The 23,703-nt window shown below is 52.3% G+C and overlaps 1 pseudogene across 1 annotated transcript in view; it reads right to left on the bottom strand.

Moving 5' to 3' along the window:
• LOC146866942 (lysine-specific demethylase 5B-like) overlaps positions 1–23,703 on the bottom strand; it is a 492,309-nt pseudogene that overhangs the window by 200,661 nt on the left and 267,945 nt on the right. The window contains exon 9 of the transcript XR_014966721.1: positions 22,783–23,268. The product of XR_014966721.1 is annotated as a lysine-specific demethylase 5B-like (transcript). The remainder of the gene's footprint in view (positions 1–22,782; positions 23,269–23,703) is intronic.

Here is a 23,703-nt window from a genome sequence, read left to right as displayed (position 1 = left end):
AAGGTGCACTGCCACTACCGAGAGGTTCCGGGCGAGCAGCCAGTGCCAGATCGCCAGTGCCTCCAGGGAAAGAGGACGTGACCGAGTCCCGCCCTGTTTGTTCAAGTAGAACATGGTTGTGGTGTTGTCGGTCTGCACCAGGACTGAATCGGCCTTGATTGCAGGGAGGAACGCCTTTAGAGCAAGGTGGACTGCCCGGAGTTCCAGCATATTTATGTGGTAGCCCTGCTCTCTTGTAGACCACCGACCCTGTATCTGGAGGCACCCCATGTGTGCCCCCCAACCTTGCAGAGACGCGTCTGTCACCACCGATTGCACCGGAAGTGGCTGGTGAAAAGGGACTCCCACCATCAGATTGTCCTGACGAGTCCACCATGCAAGGGAGGATTTCGCCGCCTGGAAGAGAGAGAGATTTGATCTCCCCAACGGCCTGTGGACTGATCCCATTGGTCCTCTAGAGCTTGCTGCAAAGGTCGCATTCGCAGTCTGGCGTTGGGAATGAGAAAAATGCAGGACGCCATGGATCCCAGCAGAGATGCTACCTGCCGGGCTGACAGCCTCTGCATCTGCTGCATAAGCCTGCATTTCCGCTTCATTGAACACAGTCTCTCCTCCGAAGGATACGCTTTTCCCACGCTAGTGTCTAGAACGGAGCCAAGGTAGTGGATGGTCTGAGTGGGCTGCTGCACGGACTTTGCCATGTTGACGTGAAGGCCGAGATCGTGCAACTGTCTCAGACAGGTCTGGAAGTCTTTCCTCACCTGTTGCTGGGATGGAGCCTTCAGCAACCAGTCGTCTAAGTAAGGGTAGACGAATAGACCCTGCCTGTGGAGGCAAGCCGCCACCACTGCCATACATTTGGTGAAGACTCGCGGAGCCGACTTGAGCCCGAATGGAAGGACCTTGTACTGATAATGCTTGCTTCCGACCACAAACCGCAGGTATTTGCGGTGATGTCTTGCAATTGAAATGTGGAAGTACGCATCTTGGAGGTCCACCGAACACATCCAATCCCCTACTTGCAGATGTGGATATATTTGATGAAGCGTCAACATACGAAACTTCTCCTTGACGATGACTTTGTTTAGGAGACGAAGGTCCAGAATCGGCCGAAACTTGTGCTCCTGATCTTTTTTGGACACAAGGAAGTACCGGGAGTACACTCCTCTTCCGATTTGCGAAGGAGGAACTTTTTCTATGGCCTGTTCTCGCAGAAGGGCCCTCACCTCCTTTTGGAGCAGCTTTAAGTGGTGAGGACGGGACTTTTTTGGCGGTATGTCTTTTGGACGCGCTCGAAAACATAGCCCAAACCATTTCGCAGTATTTTCAGCACCCAGCGATCTTTTGTGATGCTGTCCCACTCTGCCAGATGTTGTGAAGCGGTCGTAGAGGAAGCCACAGCTCATGACTTTCCTCCTCTTGTGGTAATGAAGGACTGTTGCTGGTGACCACCTCTCCCCCTGGTGGACTTTCCGCCTCGAAACTGCGATTTTCCTTGGGGCTTACTCTGGGACCATTGAGGGGTTTGAACCCTCTGTTGAGGCCCCTTGCGTTGGGTGGGTCTATAACGGCGCTTGAATTCTTTTTTCTTCTCCAACCCCACAGCTTTGAGGGTGTCCAGCTCAGTTTTCATGCGCCCCATTTCCTCATCCGTGTGAGTGCCGAAGAGGGAGGAGCCAGAGAACGGGAGGTTTAAAATTCTTTGCTGCGCATCCGGCTTGAGCCCTGTCAGCCTCAACCAGGTTGACCTTCTGGCGCATACGCCGTGTGTGTAAGAATGGGCTGAGAGCAGCGCACCATCCGCCGCAGTGCTAATCGACTGATTAGCCACCAGGGACCCTTCAGTTACTATTTCTCCGAAGTCCTTTTGGTCCTCCTTTGGGAGCTTGGACTTGAACCGCTCCATAGAGTCCCAGAGAGCCCCATCGTATCTGCCCAACAGCGCTGCCGCGCTGGAGACCTTGAGGGAAGCCGCTGCGGACGAGCAGGCCCTGCGCCCCCAGGAGTCCTGGGTTCTGCTCTCCTTATCCGGAGGGACGGAAGAGGACGCCGATACAGCATGACCCTTTCTTGCTGCCGCCACTATTACTGAGTCCGCAGGAGGGTCCATTTTGACAAAGACAGGATCAGAGGTAGCCGGCTTATATTTTTTGAGGATACGAGCCGGAACCGCTTTTACGGTCGCTGGGGTTAGGAAGGTGTCCATGACGGGTTCCATGATCCCTGGGACCAAAGGTAGCAGTGGACAAGACGCAGACTTCTGGTGAAGTGTTTCGAAAATCACCGACGTGGTGACTTGCGGGACTGACATCTCAATCCCCAGCTTCTGCGCACCCCTCTGCAGCACCTCATGGTAGGTGTTGATGTAGTCTATGGGCGAGACCCTGGACACTGGGCTGCCCTATAGCGCGGGTGAGTAGTCCCTTATGGAGGACCTGGTGGACGAAGAAGATGACGTTGATGGTGACCTCCTATCCCGGCGACGATCACGAGCCCGTGATCCGGCTGAACGCCCCTGGCGCCTGGGGGGAGCGCGACCTGTGTCGCCGGCTCTCAGGTGACTTCTCATGTGCTGGCCTGGGAGGACTTGCTCTGTCCACTGCCTCCACCATCCTTTGTAGCGGAGAGTCATGCACTTGGCTGACATATTCCTGCATTCTCCTTGTAGCCCCTGAGTCCTGCCAATGATGTGCAGGCAGCAGCCATCTGGGCGACAGTCGTACCGCAGAAATGGTCCCTTGAGCAGACTCTCTTGGAATTGCTGGCCTTGGAGATGCCCCTGAGCGTGAGGAGGAATGGCGCGAAGCCGACTCCGTCACCAGGACCACCGACCTGTCCGAGGCCTGTCTCGACGTCGATCTGTGGCTTCGCCTTCTTTCTCGCCGGGACTCTCCTCTTCTCGACGTCGAACAACGCCTCGATGTGGACCGGCGGCCATGTTCAGCAGGCGAAGAATGCCGCCTCGACGTCGAACGGCGGTGTGAAGCCGACGACAGAGGTCCTCTCTCCCTCGACGCCGAACGCCGTCTCGACGCTGGCGGAGATGCTACCACTCTCGACGTCGACGTGGATGGTACCCTCGACGCCGATCGCTGCCTGGATGACGACGGCGGAGGACTCTTCCCTCTCGACGTCGATCGCTGATGGACTCACGATGACGGAGGGGATCCTGCCCTCGACGACGGAGGGGTGACACTCCTCGACGCCGATCGTCACCTGGTTGACGACGGCGGAGGTTCCCTGCTCCTCGACGCCGATCGTCGTCGAGATGACGACGGCGGAGGTTCCCTGCTACTCGACGCCGATCATCGGTGGGCGGACGACTACGGAGGTTCTCTGCTCCTCGACGCCGAACATCGCCTGGTTGACGACGGCGGAGGTGCCCTGCTCCTCGTCACCGATCGTCGCCGGGTTGACGACGGCGGAGGGGTGGTGTCTCTCGACGCCGATCGTCGCCAGGTTGACGACGGCGGAGAGGCTCTGGTTCTCGACGCCGATCGCCGCCGAGTTGACGATGACGGTCCAGACTTCGACGTCGACGACGTACCTGCTCTCGACGGCGAGCCAGCTGTCGAAGGTCTCTTCATGGAAACATGACCTACCGGAAGATCTTTTCTCAGCGCCGGTCCCGATGCTGAGGTGGAAGGACGAGAGGACTTGCTTCTAGAAGTATCTCTAGGCCTCTTGGAGCCCTTCCTCACCGGAGATCTTCCTCTGGATGGTTGTGCCAGGCCATAAATGCGAATTCGCTCTCTGTCCTTCAAAGTTCTCTTGGACAGGCTCTAGCAGTGAGGACATGTCTTGAAATCATGATCCTCCGGTAGACACAGGATACAGACCCTATGAGAGACAGTCCTGGCCTTCTTCTTGCCACAAGAAGGGCAAGGATCGAAAAGAGATGGCATTTTAAGGTTGAAAAAATGCCCAAAACTGCCTAAAAAAGACAGCCTCTTACTTCTGTAGATGTAAAACGTCGAAGTAAGGGAAAAAGCAGTTGTAAAACAGACAATATTTTCTGACAAACTCAAACTGTTGCCAGGATCCTTCCAGAAGGAGCCGGAAAGAACAACTGACCTAACTGCCACCCCTGAGGCATGATGGGAAGTTGGGGGTCAGGTGTGCCTTAAAGGCACAGTGTCAGTTTATTGCTATGCAGCTATTAGTTAGCTTTTCAGTCTTTTTAGACTGGGTATTTGCAATGCAGCCTGGGAGCTTCCTATGCTTTCAGTGATTTATAACAATTTCTGCGGTTTTCTGAGCATTAAAACAGTTTCTAAACAAGTTATAATGTTGTTTCTCGTGTTTATAATGCTATTTTTTTATGTATAGTGGAAATTCCTTACAGCATGTTTCAGCTCTAGTGTCTATTGGCTGCAGTTGCTTGTTTATACATATAGGTATATATGTATGGAGATATATATATGTGGGGCACATATAATATTCTGTTTCCGGGATCCCGCGCATGGGCGGTAATATTCTAATGCTTATGACTATTGATGAGGATCCCCTGGAAGAGAACCTTGCTTCCTCATACAAGAAGAAACTAGAAGAAGGACCGAACAGCAGTGCAGCAGCGAACAAGAGGAAGACACTGTGAGAAGTTGGCCTGATGTATGATGTCACTAGTTCTAGTGTACACCTTATATCAGTCCAAACAACCCTTATGGTGATTGGTTGTAAAGTCAACCTTATAGACCAGCTATCCTAGTGGTAGCATGGACAAGAGCAGTCTTAGGCTAAACTCTGAATGGCATGTGAAGCCAGCTGTGATACCATATATAATCCCTTGAATACCAAATGAAAGGACACCACAACAGATATATATATAAAATAAAGTGTATTTATTCTAGTCAAACCCTCAGCACTCTTTATGAGATTAGAGGTAAGTACAACACAGTCTTATTTAAGCATACATTAAGTCACACAGGTAAGTAATACAGTTAGGCCCTAGGGGCCACGCAAACCATATACTAAGTAAGTGGTATAAGGACCACTGTCACGGAAATAGGATAGGCCTAGGCCTAGGGAATCGCTGGGGCTACACTATACTAGCAACAGTTAGGAAGTGGGAGGCCCACGGGATTCAGGTGCAGAGTGGAAACACTCACGCGTAATGCGTAAAAGTCAATAGAATCACTAGCAGTTAGAAATAAGCAGTTTTAGGACACTTCTGGTATAGCTAGAAAGTCGAGACTCGGAAACTAGACCCTAGGATAGTCAATACCCTTGTGAGCACCGAAGTACCCAAGTTACCTAGCCCACGGGCTGCGGGTGCATAGGTGTGAACTCGTCGTGGACTTCTATGGATGCCTGAAGGAAAGTTGCTGACAGGCAGTCAGTGAAGAGTGTCCGGTGGATCCCAAGGCTGGGATCAGGAAGAGAGGAGACCTGCAAGCAGAAGGGACAGAGTCAAGGTCACTAGCCAGTGACCACGTGGAACCAGGAAGGAACCAGGCTTTGTCGTGAAGATTGCAGGTGAAGGTGAAGCTTTTCTCTGCAGCCACGAGGACCAGGGAACGTCGAGGACGACCAGGACCAGGAGGCGAGCTGTCCCACGAAGGCTCTTGCTGTCGGCAGCGTCGAAGTTGGACTAGGACTCACCAAGCCTTGGCAAGCGGAACCCACAAAGAACGGAGGACTTGCTTCTGGTGCAGACCAGGAAGGTCTGGGGTGCTTCTCTTTCACAAGGAAGCGGGAGCCATTCTGGAGGAGCCAAACCAGCAGTGAAGATTTCTGGATGCGTCGTCACAAAGGCCACTAGCCAACGGACAAGCAACCGGACAGGCGCGGCAAGCAGGAAAATGCAGAAGGGCCCCACGCAGGACTCGTGGAGTGTGGGGGGCTGATCTTCGGTGCAGATGGTGCTTGGGGTTGGGGCTTCTCAATCCCCGGTGCACAACTTCGAGGGTACCTCAGAAGCTGCGCTGGAAGATACTCGCCACTTTTCCCAGGTAGCCGGTCCCACGTCTCTCGTCGCCTCCACGGATCTCAGCTCGGCTGTGGATGTGGATCAGGGTCGGAGAAGTCTGGAAGTCAAGCCTCTGGTCGGTCTCTGCAGTCGGTCCCTCGTAGAACTTTAGCAAAGCAAAGGGTAGTCTCTTGATGGTGCCTGTTTGCACAGGGTAGCCACTCCTTGGCCACAAGGGAGATTCTTCAGTCTTCTTCTTTCGTCGAATGTCGAAGGTCCAGAGTTTCTGTTCAAGTTGCAGGTTCAGGATAATCTAATTTCCTGGGGCCCAGCTACCACTCTTATCCAAATCTGGAGGGCTGGGTTACCTGCTAGGTCACGCCTTATGGGTGGGACCTGGGAGGGGGGTGGTTACACCCCCTTCCCTTTGTCCAGTTTCGCGCCAGGACTGGGGCTGGAGAGCCCCAGCACCGGTTTGAATTGGACTATGCACGGGACACCTTGTGTGCCCCAGGCATGTCTCATTCTATTCATCCCTCCCTGCCCCAATACACTAAGGCCTGTCTGGGGTGGTGCTCGCACCTCCCAAGGCTGGAACCCTATTGTCCAAGCCTCCCTTGCCGGGATCACTCCCAGCAGCAGGAGGTCAGACTCGTGTCTGTGGCAGCAGCATCCATTTTGTGATGCTGGGGCTCTGGTTAACTTTAACCGGGTGTTGGACCTGTCAGCCCTAGGGTGGTCTCCCCTTCTATTTTTGTATCGTGCCTCATTTTTTCCACCCTCATTTTTATGTTGGACTAGGTCTCCGGGCGCCTTTTCATTGCCAGGCAGTGTTAAGGTGCAGGTGCTCCCTTCTCCCAAGATGGCTGCCACAGACCCCTGCTACTGCAGGGTGGTCGTTTTTGATAGTAGCACCCTAGCTGCCAGGAGCTGGCTGGGACCCACAACAATGTTGCGACACCAGCCCGCCTTTTTGTCCCATAGTTAGAGTGGGGAAGCTCCTGGAAGAAGCTGGAACCTTCTAGAAGGGAGGTGGGGTTTTACTTTTGCCGCCTTGGCTAGAGGTCACCTGACCTAGGGCTACTTAAGAGTGGGAGGGAAACTTGTGTGGTGAGTTGGCCATTGGGGTGAAGCAGAGCTGGAAGAATCCACCAGGAGTGTAGGCGGTAGGGCCTAGCCAGGGACTTATGCCTCTGAGAGTGACAGGATTTAGGTACTGCCTCTTAAGTGAGTGAGGTGCCCTGTGAATCCCACTGATCTTGCCCAGTAGTAGGAGGACCCAGAGACTCTCTGCCAACCTGACTAGGAAGGATCTAGTCGCCCTCTCCATCCCTACCCCTGTAACAGAACCCCTTAAGGGCGCCAGATACATCTGCGCCACAAGACTTCATCTGTCCACTGAGAACTGAAATCTAACTTCAAGAACTGAAACTGCATGACAAGAGCGAGCTGTAAGCCTTGAATGCCAGAGCTGAGACTGCGTGTCCAAGCTACTCTAGTGAACAAAATACTAAGCCGACTGCCAAGACACCGGGGATCGACCAGGTACTAGCGCTGTGACCCCCGCGCTTCCTACCCTGGTCTGGGACCCCCGGCAGCGTGCTCCGCTGAGCACTTTACCCCATCCTTAATTTGAGCCCCCCCCTGCGACGACGAAGCCAGCGCGCTCACCGCTGCGGCCTGGAGGCCTGGAGGAGTGCCCTGCTGTGTCGCGAGGCCCAGGAGAAGCCCGGGGCCCCGTCGCTGCCGAGTGAGGAGGTGCGCAAGGTCGGGGCCGAGTTCCCCCAACGCCGTGAGGACGGACGCCTGCTGACGCCGAGACGGAGGTAAGCCCGGAGGCCGAGATCCCCCCTGGTGCGCCCCCTGCTGGTCCGGAAACCGCACCGCACTTGGCCCGGGTCGTCCCCTCCGTGGAAATCCCCTCCCCTGCCTGCGCGACGGAGAGACCCCGCCGAGGGATCCTGTCCGTGTCCCCCCTTCCGTAAGACTGAGAGCGGTGCTTAGTGAACTGCACCGGAGCATAGGGACCCGCTCCGCAAGTCCTGTCAGTCTCCCCGCTGGAAGCCGCCTAAAGGAACTGACTAACATTACCCTCGTGTGGCGCTTCCCGCCACCGACCCTGCTTCCCCCGCTGGAGTGACAAGGGATGCGAGTAGCGCACTGTATGACCTGTTCCGCTCGAAAGTATTCACATGCCCGCGATCGCGAGTAGTGCCTTGTGTTATATGCTCTACTCGATAGTGATTACCTTAAAAGGAAATGCGAGTAGCGCCTTGTGTTACATGCTCTACTCGAACGAAGTTGTTTGCCAGGAGATGCGAGTAGCGCACTGTGTTCCATGCTCTACTCGATAGTAATTGTTTTGCCAGGAAATGCGAGTAGCGCCTTGTGTTATATGCTCTACTCGGCAGTAATTACATGCTAAGGGATGCGCGTAGCGCATTGTGTTTTATGTTCTGCACGAAGGAAATTCTACACCAGGATCACGAGTAACGTATTGTATTATATGCTCTGCTCGACTGTAATTACCTACAAATGGTTGCGCGTAGCGCTTTGTTTCATATGCTTTACTTCACAGGATTAGGGGCCATTGATTACGAGGAGCGCTCAGTTCCACAGGCGCCATGTTAGTGAGCCCAATGTGTCCCCGTTCAAGTATCATGCTTAGTTAGACGGCTCGTTCAGGGAAAGACTTTACGTAAGCGCGCACAGCGCTAGAACAAGGTTAGGCACTGCATAAGTATCACCCAGAGTGTCGAATGTAATGTCCTGATGGTATTATAATTCATGTATTACCTTGTTATTTCCTGAACTGCATCTGACCAACTAAACTTGGATAAACTTGAAGTATTTGCATAATTGAACGGTGTGGCGTCCCTTATTGTGTGTGTTCCTAGCCCATGAGAAGCGTGTGGTGTATGGTTGCTTAACACATAGCCCTCTGGTTGCCCGACCGGCTCGCGCCACGCTACCGCCTATAGGGCCTGGTGACCCCGGGTTCCTACATTGTTGGCCAGCGGTGGGATCCTTGGGACTTGTGACCATACAGCACCCTTCCGTGAGGCGAAGGGCGCCACAGTTAAACGCCTATCCTACATTTTTTTTGTTCCACAGCTCAGAAACCATTGTTGCTGGATCATTAGTTCCACTGTCCAGGTAGAGAGTGCAAGAAGCCTGGTTAGCTATTGACTGTTGCCTACACCCTAGGAATTTTCTCCTTAGAGTCTAGGTCCCCACCTGCCAGAATGGAATCCCGGCTAGCTGACCTCGAGGGGTACACTGTGAGGCAACTGAGGGAGTTCGCGCAGGAGTTGGGGGTGCCTGGGATGCGGAGGGCCAAGGCGCCGGAACTCCGTACCGCCATTAGGGCATGGGTAGAAGCCCACCCAGAAGGGAGAGGGGATGAGGGACAGGAAGCGCCAGATGCACCTCAGGAGGAGAGCGCCCAGGAAGTCCTAGATATCCTGAATGTAGACAAGTCCGAGAATGTGCCCCCAGGAAGACGTTCTGGGGCCAGTAGTAAGACAGGGTCTAGCAGGAGCGCGTCTCCAAGGGAGTATGAGGACAGAAGGGAAGAGAGGCAGTTAAAATGGGAGCTGGCCAGGCAGGAGAAAGAAAGAGAAATGGCCAGATTGGAACAGGAAAAGGAATTAGCAAAATTGGAATGGGCAATGGAGGAGAAGAAGCTGGCGCACGAGCTTCAGTTAAAAGAGCTGGAGTTACGTGCCCTCCAATTGAATGCGTCTAACAAAGACAATGGTGGCAGCATACCCAGGGAACCTCAAGAACCAAAAATCTACCTACCCAAAGAAGTCATAGCCAATTATACAATAGGGGATGACATCATGAAGTGGTTGGAGGCATACGAGGTAGCCTTAACGGCCCATGGGGTACCCGAGAGTAACTGGGGAGGTGGTCTCTACCGGTATATACCTACCACTGTTAGGGACACCCTGTTATATTTGGCCAAGGCGGATCAGGTTAAGTACGCCCCCATGAAAGAGGCCTTGATAAAGAAGTTTGGCCTGAACCCCGAGAAGTATAGGCAGAAGTTTCGTGGCAGCCATAAGCTGTCCACCCAGACATGGGTAGATTTTTTTGATTACGCGAGGAAGGCACTAGATGGTTGGGTGCGTGGCAGCGAGGTACAGGACTACCAAGGGTTGTACGATCTTTTTTTAAGGGAGCACCTCTTGGATAAGAGCTTTCTGGAGCTGCGCCAACATCTGGTGGACCGCAAGCTGACGGATCCTCGAGAGCTTGCGGAGGAGGCAGATATTTGGGTGAGCACCCGGGTGTCTCACAAGGGCCCCGGGGGAGATGGCTCGAAAGGTGGACAGGGTTTCCCCCAGAAGAAAGAGGGGGGGAGATAAAAAGGTCGAGTTCTCGAAAGGTCCCCAAAATAAGTTTGGGAAGGGAGTAGGAACCCCACCCCCGTCCAATTCCACAAGACCCACTTACCCTGACAGGAGTCAGCAGCCAAGGATTGTGCGGTGCTACGAGTGTGGGGAGATTGGACACTACAGAGGAGATCCCAAGTGTCGCAAGCGACCACCAGCCCCATCGGGCGTGAAGAGTCCCGGGGTGAGTAGTATAGCGCTTGGGGTGGAGCTGCCCTTAGATAGGGAAGGGGAGTGGACAGGCCTGACACTGGTTTCACTCGGGGATAGAGAGGTGGTCCACGTAGTGTCCCTGCCCCCGAACACTGCTAAATATCAGCAGAGGGTGAGAATTAATGGGGAGGAGGTGGAAGCTCTGAGGGACACAGGGGCCAGCATGACCACTGTCGTGCGGCGGCTGGTGTCCCCAGACCAAGTAGTCCCCGAGGAGTTCCATCCGGCCGTATTGGCTGACGGCAGTTTGAGTCACTATCCAGTGGCTCGTGTTCCATTCGAGTGGGGAGGAGTCAAAGGCCTACTGCGAGTTGCTGTGAGCCCTGCCTTGCCTGTGGGGTGTTTGCTAGGGAACGACCTGGAGCACACCAAATGGAAGGACGTCGAGTTTCACGCTCACACTGAGATGCTGGGATTACCAGGGTGGACTTGCGTGAGCACGCGGTCCATGGCTGCCCGGCACGGAACTCACCCGGAGTTGGAGCCTGGAATCATGGCCCAACCCAAACCCAAACGTGGGAAGAAGAAGGAGGTAGAGGACATGCCCCGTGAGTCGGATGGGGAGGCCGCAGAGGTGCCCCCGGAGTCCGCGGAGGTAGATGTCGTTCCTGTGGAGGACTTGCCGACCCTTGCTGACTGGCAAGTGGAAGGAGGGCCTACCCGGGAGGAGTTTTGTCGAGCACAAAGGACGTGCCCCACTCTTGAGGGTATGCGGCGGCAGGCCGAAGCTCAAGTGGCTAGTCAGGAACTGGGAGGTTATCATGAGTATTGGGAGGATGGTCTCCTATACAGTGAGCCCAGGGTGCCGGTACATGGATCTTCGAGGGCCATAGTGGTCCCCCAGTGTTACCGGGCCTTCCTGCTGGAGTTAGCGCACGAGATCCCCTTAGCTGGACACCTGGGCCAGGACAAAACCTTTGCACGGTTAGTCCCCCATTTTTATTGGCCCAGGATGAGGATTGCCTCAGATGCCTTTTGCAAGACCTGCAAGTCTTGTCAGGCTAGTGGCAAGACTGGGACGAAGTTGAAAGTCCCGTTGGAACCGCTCCCCGTGGTCGGGACCCCTTTTGAGAGGGTCGGTATCGATATTGTTGGGCCATTGGACCCTCCGACCACAGCGGGACACCGGTTTATCTTGGTTTTGGTGGACCACGCCACAAGGTACCCAGAGGCTATTCCTCTGAGGACCATCACTGCACCGGTGGTGGCGCGGGCACTGTTGGGAATTTTTACCCAAGTGGGATTCCCGAAGGTCGTGGTGTCGGACAGAGGCACCAATTTCATGTCGGCCTACATGCAGGCCATGTGGAAGGAGTGTAGAGTGACCTACCGGTTCTCCACCCCTTACCACCCCCAGACTAACGGACTTGTAGAGCGCTTCAATAAGACATTGAAGGGGATGATCCGAAGCCTTCCCGAAGGCTTGAGGCGTAAATGGGACGTCCTCCTCCCCTGCTTGTTATTCTCCTATCGGGAGGTACCGCAGAAGGGAGTCGGGTTCAGCCCGTTTGAATTGCTCTATGGCCATCCCGTTAGGGGTCCCCTCAGTTTAGTGAAAGAGGGGTGGGAGAAGACTTCACAGAAGCTTCCCCGTGACATTGTCAGCTACATGCTGGCGTTCCGCAGCCAGATGGCCAAGCTGTGGAAGGCAGCCACAGAGAACCTGGAGGCTAGCCAGACCGTAATGAAGGAGTGGTATGACCGCAACGCTCGGACGGTCGAGTTGGACGTTGGACAGAAGGTGTGGGTTATGGAACCTGGAGAGCTTTGTGCCCTCCAGGACCGGTGGACTGGCCCGTTCGACATTGTGGAGCGGCGAGGCCAGACCACATACGTTGTGGATGTAAAAACCCCCCGTCAACCCCTCAGGGTGCTCCACGTCAACCGCCTGAAGCCGCACCATGAGCGATCGGAGCTTGCTCTCCTTATGGTGACAGATGGGAGCGAGGAGGAAGAGAGTGAAGCTCTTCCTGACCTTCTTGCGGCACAAGAGAAGGATGGTTCGGTGGAAGGTGTAGTCCTCTCCCCATCCTTGACCCCAGAGCAGCAGAGGGACTGTCGCCATGTCCTGGGACAGTTCGCCTCGTTGTTCTCCCTCACGCCTGGAATCATTCATTGGTGTACCCATGATGTGGACACAGGGGATAGCCCCCCGGTAAAGAACAAGTCTTACCGGCTTTCTGACCGAGTGAAGGATAGCATCCAGCGTGAGGTGGCAAAGATGCTGGAGCTGGGGGTGATAGAACCTTCCAGCAGCCCGTGGGCTAGTCCAGTGGTGTTGGTGCCGAAAGCGGCCCCACCGGGTACGACGCCAGAACTTCGGTTCTGTGTGGACTACCGGGGGTTGAACTCTGTCACGAAGACAGATGCTCACCCCATCCCACGTGCAGATGAGCTGGTGGACCGGCTGGGAGCAGCCCGGTACCTCAGCACCATTGACCTGACATCCGGATATTGGCAGATTGCCATGGCCGACGGAGCACGGGAGAAGACAGCGTTCTCCACCCCAGAGGGCCACTACCAATTTCGAGTGATGCCCTTTGGGCTCAAAAATGCTCCGGCCACATTCCAGCGGTTAGTGAATCAGGTACTATCTGGCCTGGAGTCCTTCTCAGCAGCCTACTTGGATGACATAGCTGTCTTCAGTAGCAGCTGGGAGGACCATCTGCAACACCTCCAGGAGGTATTGCAGGCGCTGCAACGCGCTGGCTTAACCATTAAAGCCAGCAAGTGCCAGATTGGACAGGGATCTGTCGTGTACCAGGGACACCTGGTGGGCGGAGGTAAGGTGCAACCCCTCCAGGCCAAAATTGAAACCATCTTGGCTTGGGAACCCCCCAAGACCCAAACAGAGGTCCGAGCTTTCCTCGGCCTCACTGGGTATTACCGCCGGTTCGTCAAGGGATATGATACCATCGTGACCCCCTTGACGGAGTTGACCTCAAAGAAACAACCTCGCAAGGTCATATGGACAGCTGCATGCCAAGAAGCCTTTGATACGCTGAAAAATGCGATGTGTACAGCTCCAGTACTAGCAACATCCGATTTCAGCAAGGAATTTATTGTACAGACCGACGCCTCAGAGCACGGCATAGGTGCAGTGCTCTCACAACTCAACACCGAGGGCCAAGACCAACCTGTGGCCTTCATATCTCGAAGACTCCTCCCTCGGGAACGGCGATGGAGCACCATTGAGAGAGAAGCCTTCGCGGTGGTATGGGCTCTGAAGAAGTTGAGGCCATACCTCTTTGGCACTCACTTCCTTATCCAGACCGATCACCGCCCCCTTCGCTGGCTCATGCAGATGAGAGGCGAAAACCCCAAGTTGTTGAGGTGGTCCATTTCCCTCCAGGGGATGGACTTTCGGGTGGAACATCGGCCCGGAGTTGACCACGCCAATGCTGACGGTCTCTCCAGGTTTTTCCGCCTTAGTGAAGAGAACTCCCTAGAGGTTGGGTAGCTCTCCCCTCTTTCGGCTGGGGGGGACGCATGTTGGACCTGTCAGCCCTAGGGTGGTCTCCCCTTCTATTTTTGTATCGTGCCTCATTTTTTCCACCCTCATTTTTATGTTGGACTAGGTCTCCGGGCGCCTTTTCATTGCCAGGCAGTGTTAAGGTGCAGGTGCTCCCTTCTCCCAAGATGGCTGCCACAGACCCCTGCTACTGCAGGGTGGTCGTTTTTGATAGTAGCACCCTAGCTGCCAGGAGCTGGCTGGGACCCACAACAATGTTGCGACACCAGCCCGCCTTTTTGTCCCATAGTTAGAGTGGGGAAGCTCCTGGAAGAAGCTGGAACCTTCTAGAAGGGAGGTGGGGTTTTACTTTTGCCGCCTTGGCTAGAGGTCACCTGACCTAGGGCTACTTAAGAGTGGGAGGGAAACTTGTGTGGTGAGTTGGCCATTGGGGTGAAGCAGAGCTGGAAGAATCCACCAGGAGTGTAGGCGGTAGGGCCTAGCCAGGGACTTATGCCTCTGAGAGTGACAGGATTTAGGTACTGCCTCTTAAGTGAGTGAGGTGCCCTGTGAATCCCACTGATCTTGCCCAGTAGTAGGAGGACCCAGAGACTCTCTGCCAACCTGACTAGGAAGGATCTAGTCGCCCTCTCCATCCCTACCCCTGTAACAGAACCCCTTAAGGGCGCCAGATACATCTGCGCCACAAGACTTCATCTGTCCACTGAGAACTGAAATCTAACTTCAAGAACTGAAACTGCATGACAAGAGCGAGCTGTAAGCCTTGAATGCCAGAGCTGAGACTGCGTGTCCAAGCTACTCTAGTGAACAAAATACTAAGCCGACTGCCAAGACACCGGGGATCGACCAGGTACTAGCGCTGTGACCCCCGCGCTTCCTACCCTGGTCTGGGACCCCCGGCAGCGTGCTCCGCTGAGCACTTTACCCCATCCTTAATTTGAGCCCCCCCCTGCGACGACGAAGCCAGCGCGCTCACCGCTGCGGCCTGGAGGCCTGGAGGAGTGCCCTGCTGTGTCGCGAGGCCCAGGAGAAGCCCGGGGCCCCGTCGCTGCCGAGTGAGGAGGTGCGCAAGGTCGGGGCCGAGTTCCCCCAACGCCGTGAGGACGGACGCCTGCTGACGCCGAGACGGAGGTAAGCCCGGAGGCCGAGATCCCCCCTGGTGCGCCCCCTGCTGGTCCGGAAACCGCACCGCACTTGGCCCGGGTCGTCCCCTCCGTGGAAATCCCCTCCCCTGCCTGCGCGACGGAGAGACCCCGCCGAGGGATCCTGTCCGTGTCCCCCCTTCCGTAAGACTGAGAGCGGTGCTTAGTGAACTGCACCGGAGCATAGGGACCCGCTCCGCAAGTCCTGTCAGTCTCCCCGCTGGAAGCCGCCTAAAGGAACTGACTAACATTACCCTCGTGTGGCGCTTCCCGCCACCGACCCTGCTTCCCCCGCTGGAGTGACAAGGGATGCGAGTAGCGCACTGTATGACCTGTTCCGCTCGAAAGTATTCACATGCCCGCGATCGCGAGTAGTGCCTTGTGTTATATGCTCTACTCGATAGTGATTACCTTAAAAGGAAATGCGAGTAGCGCCTTGTGTTACATGCTCTACTCGAACGAAGTTGTTTGCCAGGAGATGCGAGTAGCGCACTGTGTTCCATGCTCTACTCGATAGTAATTGTTTTGCCAGGAAATGCGAGTAGCGCCTTGTGTTATATGCTCTACTCGGCAGTAATTACATGCTAAGGGATGCGCGTAGCGCATTGTGTTTTATGTTCTGCACGAAGGAAATTCTACACCAGGATCACGAGTAACGTATTGTATTATATGCTCTGCTCGACTGTAATTACCTACAAATGGTTGCGCGTAGCGCTTTGTTTCATATGCTTTACTTCACAGGATTAGGGGCCATTGATTACGAGGAGCGCTCAGTTCCACAGGCGCCATGTTAGTGAGCCCAATGTGTCCCCGTTCAAGTATCATGCTTAGTTAGACGGCTCGTTCAGGGAAAGACTTTACGTAAGCGCGCACAGCGCTAGAACAAGGTTAGGCACTGCATAAGTATCACCCAGAGTGTCGAATGTAATGTCCTGATGGTATTATAATTCATGTATTACCTTGTTATTTCCTGAACTGCATCTGACCAACTAAACTTGGATAAACTTGAAGTATTTGCATAATTGAACGGTGTGGCGTCCCTTATTGTGTGTGTTCCTAGCCCATGAGAAGCGTGTGGTGTATGGTTGCTTAACACATAGCCCTCTGGTTGCCCGACCGGCTCGCGCCACGCTACCGCCTATAGGGCCTGGTGACCCCGGGTTCCTACACCGGGTAAGTAGATTACAACATGTCTTCTCCCTCTAGAAGGGAGGGATAATATCCTCATCCCCAGAAATGGGATGGGGGTATTATTCCAAAGTGTTAGACACCTTACACGACATGTTTTGATAAAGCCAAACCATAGTTACCATAACCGTTTAAGATTATAAGGCACTTTAAGAGTATATGGTAGGCTATATCATAGAACAGCTATAAGGACATGGTTCCGAAAGCTGCAGACAGGCTCAGCTCATGCTAGAGCACCATCTCACATGTTACCAAGCACTCTGCCTCCAGGATTGTTAAGGCCTGCCATAGGAGTGGCTGATAGGTACACATGTGTCTATATGTAAGTTAGGTATAGGAATACTACACCTAAGCAAGGGGTGATTACACGACCTTGCCCCAGCTGAGTGATCAGCCAGTTGTGTCATAATGGAAGGCCAGGCCAGGGGTGGCATAATACATGCTGCAGCCCCTGGTAGGCCTAGGGTACACCTATGCCCTGGGTACCTATGGTACACTGTACAGGGGCCAAGAAGGTGATCCTATCCAATTGGGTTATGCACCTAAAGTACATAGTATTAATTTAGAGAGAGAACATCAGGGCTGTGGGTCTGATTAGCAGGCCCACAGCCACATCTAAGTCGAAAACCAGTAAAGCAAAAGCAAAAAGTGGGGGTGAACATAGAAAGCAGACCCTACTCTCCTACAGACACCCACTGATTTGGCCCCAGCCCTACTGGCCTGGCTCCACCTCAAACATGCTCCTGCAAAATCCCGGTGTGACTTGCAGCCAGCAACCTCGAAAACCCCAGAGGACCTGCCTGCCTTCTACCTCAAAGACTTTATTGCCAGTGAACACTGGATTAGTTCATCTGCAACATCTGGCCTTGGCTGGAAACCGCGAATCCGCACCACTCTGCACCCGCCGTCCACGGGCCAAGCTCAAGTGGGCAAACACCACGAGGTAGTCCCCCGGCAATCCTGACCCGAGATTCGGCGACCACTGACCTGCCTCAAGCCTCCAGCCGACACCTGCAGCCTAAATCCCAACTGCGACAGAAGCTGGTAAGAAGATCCAACCTCAAAATGTACCCCTGAACCCGATGCCCCACGGTCTTGTGTGCCCAAACCAACAGTGCCTAACCAACCCCTAACTTTCCAACTTACCTCTCGAAGTGTTGGTCACACCCAGAAGACCTTCGTCCCCAAGCCTGCAGTGTCTTTGCAAACCGGAGGTTCCCCATTGAAAACAGGGTGCCAGACGTCGAAACAGCACCCTGCACCCGGCCGCCCTAGTGCCGCTGAGGGTGCACCTTTGCTGCTAATTTGTTTCCCCATTTGCCCTGAGCTAAAGTCTAGGAGCTTTGTTGCCACAACTAAGAGGCCTGCTTGCCAGCAGCCACCAACCGGAGGCCCCTTATGTTCCATTGGATAACATTGAGACTCTGCACTCGGCCACCTTAGTGCCACTGAGGGTGTAATGAAAGTGCATCCTTGACCCTGGGGGACCCCTGAGTCTACCCCAGAACCTCGACTCCCACTACCAAATACTTACCTCAAAACCGATAACACTATTTTCCTTCATAGGATAACATTGACTGTTTTTTGTGAACGTTTTTAAGTGTGGAGTTTGACAAACTAAAGGAATTCTCTAAAAATTGTACTGTTTAACAAAAACGCTTTTTCTTACCTGTTTTCAGGAAATCTCCCAGATTAGTATCTAGGCATACTACTCTGTGTAAGCCTAGTAATCTCAAAAGTTACTTACCTGCTATTTTACTAAAAAGCCTATTCAAGTCTATGCATTTACAAAGTATTGCATTTCTCTGCATCCATACTGTAAATCAAACCAAAGTGCATATACAATTATCATTCAAACTGTATTTCAATTGCATTACTACTGTAAAGTATGTATTGCTTACCTGTGCCAGGCTTGCTTGGATCTAGAAAATAAAATAACTAAAAGAATATTTTTATACAAAAACAATTGGTCTGAAGTTCAGTCTGAATGTGTGAAATTCATTTGCAGACTAGGTGTGTACAACAAATGCTTAACACTGTCCTCTGATACTGCCTTACTGCTCGACCACACTCCCACAAATAGAGAGTGAGGTGCTATCTAACTTTACCTCTGCCTACCTTTGGGGTTCCACAGGACTCTGTGCACACTGTACCTCGCTTTGGTATAGTATATACAGAGCCAGCTTCCTACAGCGGCGCGATGTCTCTCTCAGATCACTTGTTTTTAGATGCTCTGGGTGCTACAGGCTCTAAGAACCACATCAACTGCCCTTGCTGGTATTCTACCATTGAGTACTTTTGGTCACACAAGTGATTCGCAAGCTCCTGGTTGGTCTCCAAGTTTTTGTCTGCCTTGTTGTGAGAAGTTGGCCTGATGTATGATGTCACTAGTTCTAGTGTACACCTTATATCAGTCCAAATACCCTTATGGTGATTGGTTGTAAAGTCAACCTTATAGACCAGCTATCCTAGTGGTAGCATGGACAAGAGCAGTCTTAGGCTAAACTCTGAATGGCATGTGAAGCCAGCTGTGATACCATATATAATCCCTTGAATACCAAATGAAAGGACACCACAACAGATATATATAGAAAATAAAGTGTATTTATTCTAGTCAAACCCTCAGCACTCTTTATGAGATTAGAGGTAAGTACAACACAGTCTTATTTAAGCATACATTAAGTCACACAGGTAAGTAATACAGTTGGGCCCTAGGGGCCACGCAAACCATATACTAAGTAAGTGGTATAAGAACCACTGTCACGGAAATAGAATAGGCCTAGGCCTAGGGAATCGCTGGGGCTACACTACACTAGCGTTAGTTAGGAAGTGGGAGGCCCACGGGATTCGTGTGCAGAGTGGAAACACTCACGCGTAATGCGTAAAAGTCAATAGCAATAGTACAGTTTAGTAAACGGTAGATTTAGGACACTTCCGGAGTAGCTAGGAAGTTGAGACTTGAAAACTAGACACTAGGATAGTCACTATCCTGATGAGCACCGGAGTACCCAAGTTACCTAGCCCACAGGCTGCGGGTGCATAGGGGTGAAGATGCGTCGTTTTCGTCGTCGACTCCTATGGATGCCTGAAGAAAGATGCTGACAGGCAGTCAGTGAAGAGTGTCCGGTGGATCCCAAGGCTGGGATCAAGAAGAGAGGAAACCTGCAAGCAGAAGGGACAGAGTCAAGGTCACTAGCCAGTGACCACGTGGAACCAGGAAGGAACCAGGCGATGTCGTGAAGATTGCAGGTGAAGGTGAAGCTTGTCGCTGCAGCCAGGAGGACCAGGAAGCGTCGAGGACGACCAGGACCAGGAGGCGAGCTGTCCCACGAAGGCTCTTGCTGTCGGCGGCGTCGAAGTTGGACTAGGACTCACCAAGCCTTGGCAAGCGGAACCCACGAAGAACGAAGGACTTGCTTCTGGTGCAGACCAGGAAGGTCTGGGGTGCTTCTTCTTTGCAGAGAAGCGGGAGCCAGTCTGGAGGAGCCAAACCAGCGCAGAAGATTTCAGGGTGCGTCGTCACAAAGGCCACTAGCCAGCGGGCAAGCAACCGGACAGACGCGGCAAGCAGGAAAATGCTGAAGGGCCCCACGCAGGACTCGTGGAGTGTGGGGGGCTGATCTTCGGTGCAGATGGTGCTTGGGGTTGGGGCTTCTCAATCCCCGGTGCACAACTTCGAGGGTACCTCAGAAGCTGCGCTTTAAGTTACTAGCCACTTTTTCCAGGTAGCCGGTCCCACGTCGCTCGTCGCCTCCACGGATCTCAGCTCTGCTGTAGATGTGGATCAGGGTCGGAGAAGTCTGGAAGTCAAGGCTCTGGTCGGGCTCTGCAGTCGGATCCTCGTAGAACGTGGGCAAAGCAAAGGGTAGTCTCTTGATGGTGCCTGTTTGCACAGGGTAGCCACTCCTTGGCTACAAGGGAGATTCTTCAGTCTTCTTCTTTCGTCGAATGTCGAAGGTCCAGAGTTTCTGTTCAGTTTTGCAGGTTCAGGATAATCTAAAGTCTTGAGGCCCAACTCCCACTCTTATACTAATCTGGGGGGCTGGGATACCTGCTAGGTCACGCCTTATGGGTGGGACCTGGGAGGGGGTGGTTACACCCACTTCCCTTTGTCCAGTTTCGCGCCAGAGCTGGGGCTGGAGTGCCCCAGCGCCGGTTTGAACTGGACTATGCAAGGAACACCTTGTGTGCCCCAGGCATGTCTCATTCCTTTCAGCCCACCCTGCCCCAATACACTAAAGGCTGTCTGGGGAGGTGCTAGCACCTCCCCAAGCAGGAAACCTATTGTCCAGGCCTCCCTGGCTGGGATCACTCCCAGCTGCAGGAGGTCAGACTTGTGTCGTGGCAGCAGCATCCATTTTGTGATGCTGAGGCTTTGGTCAGAGGCTAACAGTTGAAGTATGATTTTAACATGTCTTTCCCTCTAGAAGGGGGGAATAATATTCTCATGTCCAGAAATGGCATGGGGGTATTATTCCACAGTGTTAGACACCTTACACAACATGTTTCGATAAAGCCAAACCATAGTTACCATAACCGTCTAAGATTATAAGGCACTTTAAGAGTATATGGTAGGCTATATCATAGAACAGCTATAAGGACAAGGTTCCGAAAGCTGCAGACAGGCTCAGCTCATGCTAGAGCACCATCTCACATGTTACCAAGCACTCTGCCTCCAGGATTGTCAAGGCCTGCCATAGGAGTGACTGATAGGTACACATGTGTCTATATGTAAGTTAGGTATAGGAATACTACACCTAAGCAAGGGGTGATTACACGACCTTGCCCCAGCTGAGTGATCAGCCAGTTGTGTCAAAATGGAAGGCCAGGCCAGGGGTGGCATAATACATGCTGCAGCCCCTGGTAGGCCTAGGGTACACCTATGCCCTGGGTACCTAGGGTACACTGTACAGGGGCCAATAAGGTGATCCTATCCAAATGGGTTATGCACCTAAAGTACATAGTATTAATTTAGAGAGAGAACAGCAGGGCTGTGGGTCTGATTAGCAGGCCCACAGCCACATCTAAGTCGAAAACCAGTAAAGCAAAAGCAAAAAGTGGGGGTGAACATAGAAAGCAGACCCTACTCTCCTACACTTGTTCATGTACTCATGCCATTCTGGACCAAAGGCCAGGTACATAGTCCACTTTGTCTTGCTTGGGATGTTTGAGGGGTCTCTCTCAAGCTTCTTTCACCCAACTCAAGGGACCTCCGGCGGGTTGTCCAAAGAGTAGCTGACCTCAAAGTTGTCTTCTTGATGGTCAGGTGAGAGGAATAAATTACAGACTGAGTGTTGGTAGATATGGGGGTATTTTGAGTGGCAATTCAGACAAAAATAGAACACAGTATGTTCCATCAACATCTCATTTTTGGGCAGAACAGAATATTCGGAAAGAGACCCAATTCGATGTTGCCCAGAGGCCGCAAAGGCAAAGCCATAGATTCGACACAAGGGATTGTTTCAGAGCTCAAGATGGAAGAAAATCTACATGATCGAGACAATATTGTCGTTTAGATGAACTAACGATGAACCAAAGGGAACCCAAGATTATCTCGAACCGGAGCACGAGAGAATACATCCGAACCCGTTGGGTGAAAAAACATTTTAACAAGGGAGTCGATGTACATGCGTAGTCTCACCGAGAGGCGGAGTCGAACATCCTCGTGACTCAAAATCATTCTTCGAAGAATAACTTGGAATCATCCGAGCCCAAAACTAGAGTGCAGACTTACACACAGCATGTGTATCTACAGCCACACATGCCTCAAACAAAATGTGCTGCATGTCTCTAAAGACGTCGAGCTAAGCGGTTTTAAAAGAGGGAAAAACACCTAAATAGTTCAAGCTCAGTGCTCAAGAATCCAGTCAGCAGCAGCTGAAAAGATGGCAAAAAATTTATTAAAATGAACTGGCTTATCTGCCATCTAAAGGGCATGATAGGAAACTGGTGGTATGCTTTTCCTTATCAATGCAGCAGTAGTTTTCCAAGCCCTTCAGGTGTTAGCCTATTGCTATCTTGTAGCACATTTCTTTTTTTTTTAAAACCACTTTCTAGTGGCTGGTATTTCTAGTGACTATTTTTCTGCATTTAAAATTTTCTTTTTTTAAAGTAATTGGCCAATATAGCCTTTTACATGCAGTTTTACATTTTAAAATAAAAGCTAATGATACATTTGTATAACTTTTTTACCATGTGGGGGCCATACTATTCTGTTCATTTAACTAATGATGAAGATCCCATGGAGGAGAACTTTGGGTTTCGAAGTAGAATGCCATCTGCCAAAAGCCCTTTAACGACTTGCCTGGTGTAGTATGTTCTATACAAATGCAATAGAACATGCAAGTGGGCTTTAGTGCACACTTAGATCCGATTACTGCTACTTACCATAGGAGCTATAGCAACTAAAGAAACTGGACAGGTGACACTGATTAAAATGCAAACAAGGACTGTTCTTACCTTGTTCGTCTCTGGGAGCTGCCCAGCTGTAGCTTGTCATCCGTTGTACAACTGTACTGTGCCACATCTGTCCAGTGACAGTGCAATGTTCCCTGAAGTCAGCATGTGTTGTGCTCTGTGCTGCCAGTTCACAGTGCGCTCGATCATGAAGCGCAGAGCATCCCCCTCAGGGAGTCGCACACGGATGCGCTGCAGGGAAGCGAACAAAGGCAGAATCTTTTCTAAAGTTGGCTTCTGCGATCTATGACACTGAGGACACAGCCATACTCTCTGTCCCTGCTGCATACTGGGCAAGGTAACACAATGCGTGTGGAATGAGCCCCTGCAGAGTTCACATTGTATCATAGGAGAAGCTGTAGCTTCTTGACAAATGCACAATCGCCAATCCAAGTCCTCCTCACTGGACAGCAACTTCTGTTCATTTAGTGTTCTTAGAGCATATAAGGCTTCCATCTCCCTGAGACGAGCTTCTCCCAAGGTGGCCATCTGAGAATTAGAAAAAAAAATGCATTAAATAGTAAACTTGCACATGCAACATGTAAATCCGCTATAGAAAATGTAAATCAAATGCAAAAAGTATTAAGTGTCTACTTGTCTGCTTCCTATGAGGGCACCACAAGTCTAAGTCTCTGCAATTAGACAACACAATAAAGATCCCTCTAGCACAAACTGAGGAGCATGCACGCAGCACACATAGGCATTCTAGTGTCAACTCACTAGGGCAATGCAACAAAATTGGAACTTTGCACCGTGAAGCATAAACAGTAGCCACCCACTTTGGTGTCATCTCATGAAATTCAATTGCTTAAAGACGCAAATATCTATTTTGCAAGTGTGTGTGGATCCAGTTTTATCTCAGACTCTACTATGCAGGCGTTTCTTCGCGTCATTAGGCAGGATTTAGTGGACGGTAGCCTCTGT

This window comes from Triturus cristatus, chromosome 1_2, assembly GCF_964204655.1.
Source record: "Triturus cristatus chromosome 1_2, aTriCri1.1, whole genome shotgun sequence".
NCBI lineage: Eukaryota > Metazoa > Chordata > Amphibia > Caudata > Salamandridae > Triturus > Triturus cristatus.
This window is presented reverse-complemented; position numbering and strand designations above follow the sequence as displayed.